The sequence below is a fragment of the Bidens hawaiensis genome, unplaced genomic scaffold (genome assembly GCF_021521415.1).
Source record: "Bidens hawaiensis isolate Kalapana, Puna unplaced genomic scaffold, B.hawaiensis_p1.1 tig00057398_1, whole genome shotgun sequence".
NCBI classification, from domain to species: Eukaryota; Viridiplantae; Streptophyta; class Magnoliopsida; order Asterales; family Asteraceae; genus Bidens; species Bidens hawaiensis.
Window position 1 is genome coordinate 64,735 of NW_027500359.1, and position 9,199 is coordinate 73,933.

The 9,199-nt window shown below is 33.3% G+C and overlaps 1 long non-coding RNA gene across 4 annotated transcripts; it reads left to right on the forward strand.

Annotated features, from left to right (window-relative positions):
- The first annotated feature begins 1,545 nt into the window (after window positions 1-1,545).
- LOC143601875 (uncharacterized) lies at window positions 1,546-8,541 on the forward strand. 4 transcript variants are annotated; one of them, XR_013147741.1, is made up of 6 exons: window positions 1,546-1,831; window positions 2,034-2,399; window positions 2,499-2,561; window positions 2,729-2,853; window positions 2,985-3,095; window positions 7,963-8,541. It is a non-coding gene; the product is annotated as an uncharacterized LOC143601875 (long non-coding RNA). The 4 variants fall into 4 exon arrangements; XR_013147739.1 differs by having other exon boundaries at window positions 2,034-2,191; window positions 2,342-2,399; window positions 2,729-3,095; XR_013147738.1 differs by having other exon boundaries at window positions 2,729-3,095.
- The last annotated feature ends 658 nt before the right edge of the window (window positions 8,542-9,199 follow it).

Sequence of the window (9,199 nt, forward strand, 5' to 3'; positions counted from 1 at the left end):
TGTAACATACTCTTATTTCTAATCTCTACAATTAAAAATATTTTGTTACTACATAAAAACACCGATTTTTTACGAAGTTCAAACCGTAAGACGCTAAAGTTTTAAAACGTCATAAAATATATTAAGTTTTAAAACGTCCTACTCATATTAAAGATATGAAAACGCTCGTTATTATGATGCAACTTTTATTAAAAAATAACAGTGTATGAAAAAGTTATGGACGTTTAAAAAATAAGGTAAAAATAGCATGTGATCCCCTAAATTAATTGAGATTACTAATAAATCAAATAAAAAATATTTTTTAATAAAAATTGCTAAGAAAATGACATGTGGCGATATAATAGCTAAAATTTTGCCAAGTAGTAAAATTTATTTTTGTTTATTAGTATAAATAGAATAGATTTTTTGTTCAGTTTTTATATTGAAGTATGACATTATATTGTTAAGTTTTTACCCGCGCTTTATAGTAGGGTGGACGTGTATTAGAAAAAGCGAATGAAAATGCAACTATCTAATTACAAATATTCAGACGTAGATAAAAACCCAGTCACAATAGTATATCCGAAAACCAAAAAAAATTCACACGTTGCAAAAAACTAATTTAGTTTTTTGAATTTCACATTATTTTATATAATGTTTACTCGGTTGAAAAATTGTATATCAATAAAAAAAAAAAAAAAAAATTTTGAATTCTGAAATTGCATTGTAACTAAAACTACGCGGGTAATTTTCAATATTGTTCGCTAATAACTGGTTATCAGGAAAATATGTAATATTTAAAATTTAAAAAGAACTATTCCTGGACTCGTTGCCCTAGTCGCCCCCCCCATAGGGCCGCCCATGGCGGCACCGTAATGGTAACATCGCTTCTTTTAAAACGCTATAAAAACACCTAGTTTTTTTAAAAAAAAAGTTAGATAACAATATTCTACTCATATTAAAGATAAAAAAACGCTCGTTATTATGGTGCAGTTTTTTCAAAAAGATAATAAGTTATGAAAAAGTTATTGACGTTTAAATACGGGGGTTAAGATGACATAAAATATAATATTAACATTCTAAAATATCAAGAGAAAAAATTGGTGCAAAATTATCTAATATATATAAAGTAGAAGTTTGGCGTCACAGTTTATGTTAGCAGGCTAACGTGCGCTATCCACGTGCAAGTCTCTTGGGCCCGCCACACGTGACACGTCTATCTCTTTGCTTTATAAAAATCATCAACTGAAGCTTACTGTAGATAATAATTTTCTTCATGGAAATCATCCTGAGATCGACTGTCGGCGATTTCGAGTTTCCTTAATTCTTCTACGTTTGAAATTGACAATTGGTTGGTTTGAAGACAGAAATCAGGTTAGTTACACTGATGTCATTAGAAACTGATTTTATTTTCTGTCATTTTGGGGTTCAGTATTGGTTTTGATTTATCCCCTCATTTGTATTATGGGACCTTTGCTTTAGAACTCCCTGATGAGACTAAGTAGGAACGAGGGTTTTCGTGGGTGGTGATTTTTATTATATACAGAGTGAGACAGAGACAGAGACAGAGATATAGATAGAAATGGATATGTTGTTGCATTCACAATAAGCAAACCCAAGCGAGGCTAATGATGATTCAGTCTGACTTGAGTTAAAATACATAGGGTTAACATTTGAGGAGGTTTTAGGCAGCTTGGCATGGCAACATGGCAGGATGGCAAGTGCGAGACACATTTGGGTTCTCCTTTTGCAACCTCCGTTGCAGCCATAGCGGAGTAATTCTTTTTTTAATGGAAAAACTGATCTGAGCCTCGTTTTGTGAGAATCATATTTTGAACAAGCATATGATTTGGTAAAATCATCGTGACAATATATATTTGTTTTCGTAGCTTGGATCATTAAGTTAAAGTATAATCTATCGTAGCTTGGATCATTAACTTAAAGCATAATCTAGGCTTTGAAAACTTCAATGGGCTTAAATCGGTAACATCAAGTTAAAGACCCGAGAGTCTGTCATTTTATATGTACTATGTTCATGTTTGTTATCTTATTAGGTGACTGCAGGTGTATTTGAGGTTTATTTGGAGTTGTGGCAAGCTGTTATATTTGAGCAGATTCAATACCTAGAAAACTTCTTAATAACTCATCTCTTGATTCATAAGTTGAGGGCTGACATCGATATTTGCACAGGGCTAAGATTAGTTAGCTCATTGTAAGTCATTTCTGCATCAGGATATTAAGCCAAACAACTTCCTTATGGGGTTCAAGCGGGCATCAGGTGTCAGTCTATAGTTTCTTTATTTTTTTTTGTTGTTTATTTCTAATTTTTATGTACCTACACATTACACTTTACAATTTACAGGTGTATGCTATTGATTTTCGGTTAGCCGAGCAACTACTCATTAACGCATTCCTCAGAGGTAAGTGGGTTGTTTCACAATATGATGTAGCAATTTTGACACCCTAAAATTGGACAAATTTGGGATTGTTTGTTACTTAATTTAGTACCTTTTGCTTAGGTAAGAGCTTGGCAACAAGCATTGTCAAAGAAAAACTTGCAGCTTGTGTTAACAGTGTTCCAGGTATGTGAATTTATATCATAATTTTTATTATTGATATTCTACTCATTGCAAAGTTGGTGGCTTTTATATTCGTCAAATGTTAATTTTAGAAGAAAAAATCTAATGAATGTTAAAAGTTTTAGTCTGATGATTTGTGTTAAGTGAGCCGATTGTTGGTATCTTGGCAGGTCAGAACCGCAACAGAACCAAAACCTAGCCCAACCCGATTGTTGGTTCTGCATTTCCATATTCAAAGATGACAAACTTCTGACCAAGAACCAGAACCCAATTGATACACGGGTATTCTATACGGGTATGATCTCCGGCTCCTTGGTTTGTTGTGGACCCGTGAACCACTAGGTTCTACGGTCAATAATTTTGCACTTATAAAGTTTTTACTTTATCTAATTATTTATTGGTTTTCTTCAATTTCACATGAATTAGCATATTTTGGGATATTCAAAACCCATGCTACACAACTTGAATCACGTTACTCAATTCCTTGGAAGCTTTCAACGCAAGTGAGCAAACTTAATGAATTATTATATTTTCTTGGTAATCTCCACTAGCTAATCTGTTACAGCCTTTTTTATAAGGTGCTCAAAATCATAGTCAAGTTTCATTCTTGAACTATGTAGTAGAATATATATATATATATATATATATATATATGGGTCTCATATTTGCTTAGGTTGTGTTTTTTTTGCTTATATGGTCTGCAAGGAGCCTATGCATGCAAGTGCGCAGACATAAGCTCTTGAAGACTGTTTGTTTTAAAAAAAAAGATCTGAAAATTGCTTTTATGGTCTTAAAAAATAAGTTTTTTTTCACCATCTTCACACATCTTCACACTTCTTAACATCATACCAAGTACCAACACCCAATGTCCAACACCACCATCGTCCACCGTCCGCCACTACCACCACCCACCGTCCGCCGCCACCGCCACCGCCACCACCACCCCTACCACCGTCCGCCGCCACCACCACCAACCACCATCGTCCGCCGCCACCAATACCGTCCACCACCAACATCCACCGACCGCCGCCACCACCATCCACCACCACCCAACGTCCGCCACCACCATCGTCAACCACCCACCACCACCACCACCACCCCCGTCGGCCACAACCACCGTCCACTACCACCACCACCACCCACCGTCCGTCACCACCACCATCCACTACCACCCGCCACCGCCACCACCCACCGTCCGCCACCACCACCATTGTAACACCCCGGCTAAAGCGGAATACGCCCGAGTGTGACGTACAGATTGCTCAAAATACATGTAACACTATTAAGTGACAATATTATCATTAGTTTATTTAAACAAGTACACAATTTTGGAAGTAAGAGAAATACAAATAAATACACATTTAAGCAATTCGTCCATTTAAGTTGAATATCCTAAGTACTAATGTCTTCGTCATTTCAGCTTTCTCTAAATAAGGTACCTGTAGCATATATATAAAATAATGTCAACTAAATGAATAAGTGGTAATTGAATCTACCACAGAGTGGCGTTGAGTTTGGGTGGGTTTTAGCAATAAGTGGTAATTGAATCTACCACAGATTGAAGTATATCAACGTGTCAGGCAAGTAAAGTGGTGGAATTTACAAATACTGTACAAAGGGTGTGTTTCAGCGCGTGGCCTTTCGGTTGGGTTTAGTTTGCGTTTCCAAGAATGGTGCTGGGTTTGAATATTAATTTACTATAACGATGAAGGTGGGTGCAGTCAAACGTGAGGTGATCGGGATCGCGGAGGCCATTTACTTGATAACTTGGATTGTCATTTCGCGAGTTGAGTGTGACAACTAGGAAAACAAGAAAGCATGATACGAAACGTGAAGAATTCACGTGACTTGAGACATAAGTATGAAAATGACTAATGGATACAAGTAAAGAAAAGAAATCGCATGAAACAAATTTGAAATCGAAATTGGAATTCCCATGAAACGTCTTGAATTTTCACCTTTCAATAAACGAAAACCTCATAAATTATTGAATAATCATATGGAAAAAATATTAAACTTACAATAAATAATGAAATCGAATTGAAAATCGAATGTTTATAAACCACCATGACTTTTTAAATTTTCACTTCTAAAACATAAGGGTAAATGAATATGGAAATAAGGTAATTGAATTGAAATTCGACCATTCATGTATTACTATGACCTTTTGAATTTTCAATTCTAAAACGTAATAGTAAAATAACAAATGAATCGTTTGAAATTCGGTTATTACTTTGCAAACTTTCAAAAGTTTAAGCCGTAAATGAGCGTATAAATAAAGAAAACGTGTCACAAATTTTTTTTTAAAACTTAACTATTCTCGTATAAAAAAGCGTAATTAAATCTAACCGAAAGCTGGGAATTCGTGTACAGACTTCCAGTTATAACACATTGTAAAACATAGAGGAGTGCAAACATATTCTTTTCACAAAGAGAACATGGTCGCGTTTAAAAATTTAAAGTTGTGATTCATATGGCGTTGAAAGTGGTATGTTTTGGCTTAATAGAGTTCATGCTCTTTCCTAACTCTCCAGGTAAGCAACCGGGTCTCACGTCTGATTGGGATTTATACGCATTGCTTATACTTAGGTTTCAATAACCTTGGTGTCAAGAGTTTCGGAAAACAGGAATGTCCCCCTTACAGTTTACTACATACCCGCCATATAGAACCATATTTAAGAAGAATAAATATCGGAACACCACAATAAAAATCAATAATTGAAAATGTTGAAAAACTCTTTGTTTTTAGGCATAAGCCTTGGACTTGTGTGTGCTTGTGTAATTGAAGTAATTGAATCATCAGTATAATAGTATTTGCGTACATGAGGCATAAACAAATTAATAATAACCAAATAATGTGCATTGAACAATCAAATAAGGCTCACATAATTTCTAATCATGCAACCTAAACAATTAAGCAAATAAACTATAACCAACTAGAACACTACGTCTAATGTCCTATCTTATAGTCACGGCTCTGATACCAATCTGTAACACCCCGGCTAAAGAGGAATACGCCCAAGTGTGATGTACAGATTGCTCAAAACACATGTGCCACTATTAAGTGACAATGTTATCATTAGTTTATTTAAACAAGTACACAATTTTGAAAGTAAAAGAAATACAAATAAATACGCATTTAAGCAATTCGTCCATTTAAGTTGAATATCCTAAGTACTAATGTCTTCGTCATTTCAGCGTTCTCTAAATAAGGTACATGTACAATATATATAAAATAATGTCAACTAAATGAATAGTTGGTGAGTTCACACAAGTTCTGATATAAATACATAAAAATCTACAATTCCATGAACAAACGTAAATGAGCAAGTAAGGTCCTTTCCAGTTGGGATTGTGCACCAACGTACTCGGATAATAGCGCAAGTAAGTGTCTTTTCCGTTGGTAATAACCAACGTACTCGGATCGGGGGTCCCTATTCCAGTCATAACATCGAGGTCCTGAGTGCATAGGGGGGCGTATGATTATACTTAATGAGGAAACCATGAGCACGTAATATTTGAGTAAGTAAGCAAATAAACACACAAGTCCATGTAACGAATTGTAGTTTGTAAATAATGGATAACGAAATTGTAATGTTGATAGGAGATATATGCTACCCCCAAAAGTAGTAAAAGAATAAAAAGGGGATGTGAGAAACTCACCTTTGATATTGGAGACAACTTGAAACAAATAACCGAAAGCGAGTTAACAAACAAAGCAATTGAATCTCACGAAACTATAAATAATAACGAAGATACAAAAAAATCATGGACTAGTAACCAGAATTATAAAGTTAATTAACTTATGGTAAATGGGGACTTGGGGATTTTTAATGTGTTTAAAAAAATGAATAAATTTAATATAAATCATTTGATGTTTATTAGTTGAAGAATGATTTGTAGACAAATAATTATAACTTATTAATATAAGATTAAATAATAATATTAATAACAATTTATGATTAAACATTTGTTTCCAAGTAACATAATTAATTAATTAATTCTCATAAATAGTAGTTATGTTGAAATAAAATAAACAATAATTAATTTACTCAATTATTAATTCAAAGATATGAAGTATGTTATATCTATTGTAAAATATTTTAAATAAAAGAAATTTTTATAAATAATCTTATTTAAAGAAACTTTATAAGTTATGATGATCAACGAATCATAAGATTTAGATAAATATATATTCATGTTTGTTCTTGCAAAATAACCAAGCTTGATCCAAGATTTAGAAAAATTAAAGTGTTCATCTTGGATATCCATGATCATAATGATTCTTAAAACCAAAATATAATATTTTTATGATAAAAGTAACATGATCATGAAGAACAACTTATGAACAAGTATGAACATTCAAGATAAAATCAAAACAAAAGCTATAAAATGCTTGAAATGGTAACAACTTACTTGTTAGTGCTCTTAAACTTAAGAAAAGAATGGATTGAGGTGTGAAAATAATGAATGATTTGTCCTCCTTTTATATTAAAAATATAGAGTTGTTATGTCTTAAAAATATTATGAAAATTAATCATATTTAATATAATTAAAACACAAATTAAAAATTGTTTAATAGGGTATTTAAAAGGTTTAACTATTTTAATAAATTTTATTGAATTAAAACATTCATTAGTTTTTTATTAGTTAAGTAACATATGAAAAGATGATGATAATAATAAAATTAATAATAATAATAATAATAAAGTAGTAGTTGTAGTTAAATAATAATTATAGTAAATTGCATGGGACATGTACTTAAATATTTGATCTTGATTATGAATGTTTTAAATGAGTATGTAATACTACAAAGGTGGTGAAATGTATAATTGCATAGAAATGATCACATAAAATACATTAATGAAAATTGAGATTAATTAATAATATTATAAAAATATATAAATTTAAATAGAAACAAAACCGAAATTTAAATAGGGTCGAGTTTTCGGGTTTGAAAAGTAACGAATGTTACAACCTTCCACCACCACCACCCGCCACAACCATCCACCACCACCCTAGTCCACTGTTCATCACCACCACCACCACCCATTGTCGACTACCATCACGGTCCACCACCCACAACCACAACCTTCCATCACCGCCACCCACCGTTCACCGCCTACCACAATCGTCTACCACCACTCACTTCCATAGTTCATACACCACTACCAATTATTTTAGCAGTCTACAAATGTTAAATGACTTTTATCTACTTTAGTATATATGATAGGTAACTAATTTTCTGCATATGCATACGATATCCAGTTTATAAAACAAACAGTGTTATATTTTCAGATTGCAGACCTTCAGACCACATCTTCAGTTGCAGACATTAAATCAGATGAAATCAGATTGCAGAAAATTTTTGTCTTCAAAAACAAACAGCACCTTAGTGTTGCAGGTAAAAGCAATTTGCACCAAATGAGAGGTAAACCAAAATCTTCTACATTCAGTCACGAAGAGGCACTCATGAAGGTTGAAATTTAGTCAGTCAACGACAGCAACATTGTCTTCGCTGACACCTTCCAACCAAGCAAAAAAGAAAAGTACAACAGCTTACCGGTATGCACAAGCACTCACTCCAAAACTATTCGACCTGTTTTGCAATCTAAACGCTTAAAAGAGTATTATGCATTAAAAAGCATTCTACCCATTTCTTTCTAAGGCATCCATTAAAAAAATTAATAGACCATTTTAATAGTAATCTAAAAACTTGCATAGTGTACCATATACAACGATAGTCCATCAGCCTCGATCACTTTTACCAGTTTAGATAGTTAAATTTTATTTAATTATAAGTCCTGACATGTATTTTATTTTCCAAAAGTAGAATAAAACACTAGATATCATTACAAAAGTCGTTATGATATTTAAGTAGGACGAAGTGACGAACACGTTTATGACTTTCCGTTTGCAGTTAATGCCTTCTTTTAGAAACTTTTTTGGTAGAATTTAAACAATTTTATAGAAACCTACAGTAAAAAAAAAGCTGGTGGAATGCTAGAGGCAGGTTAAATGTAATTTTTTGTTTTTTTTAATATTTGTTTTTGTAAATGCTTCTTTGATGGAATACTAGCAGCACTGCTGCAGCAGGTTAAATGATTTTTATTTTTTTATTTTTGTAAAGATTTCTTTAGTTGGAATACTAGCAGGGTTAATTTGTTTTTGTAGAAACTTACAATAAAGTAGGTTAGCAGATTCTAGACTTAAATTTCATTGGTTTAGGGAAATTAAAAAAGCACATACTTCGTCTTTCGTTAATGCGAACTTGGGACTTCAACTCAACTTCACATATGACATTTCATTAAGTCCACACAGGTGCTATGTATCAGCAACGATCAAAGATGAATATGGAAAGAGAAGTGCCCCTTTTGTTGACGAGGCGATGGCTTCATTAGTGGGTGAAAGATGTGAGAATCTCATTAAGAATCATGGTTACACCGACCCAGAAGCTTGCCCAAAACAGTTTCAGAAAATAAGAGGGTTGCACAAAAAGTTTCGTCTACAACACCGAGATAGCAACAGATGTCCAAACACCGCAATCATTATCCACATATCTAAAGCACCAACAAGCCCACTCAACATTGAACAACCCACCAAACAACTACCTCCACCAACACCTGCAAAAGAATCCAAGA